Below are 428 nucleotides of genomic sequence, written 5' to 3'. Positions count from 1 at the left end.
CACGCATTCTATGAAATATTACGCTAACATTATCTGAGAGTTTGTACAAACAATGGACGCAGTAGATGGAAATCCCAGTGTTATGTAATTATTAATAGACGGCTACTGTTTGTTTACTTTGACTGTTAACTTCACTGCTTTGTGCCAAACTGTATAAATCCCTCCCCACCGACAGCAGCTGCTTATTCTTCCGCAATAGCTCTCATATACATTATACCTGATTCAAAGATGTTACAGTATTAATGGATAATGTAAAAAATATATATCTAGTCATTTTCATTCTCTTTTTATGTGTATGTATCTTCATGTACATTCTAGGTTAAGGAATAATAAAAGAGAATTGAGGAAAAGACATCTTTTGATATCCTTCTTAAGTACCTGGTCAAGTAAACATGATAAATTTGGAAAAGTATATTGGGTGAATAACA

The sequence above is a fragment of the Penaeus monodon genome, chromosome 27 (assembly GCF_015228065.2).
Source record: "Penaeus monodon isolate SGIC_2016 chromosome 27, NSTDA_Pmon_1, whole genome shotgun sequence".
Classification (NCBI taxonomy): Eukaryota; Metazoa; Arthropoda; class Malacostraca; order Decapoda; family Penaeidae; genus Penaeus; species Penaeus monodon.
This window is presented reverse-complemented; position numbering follows the sequence as displayed.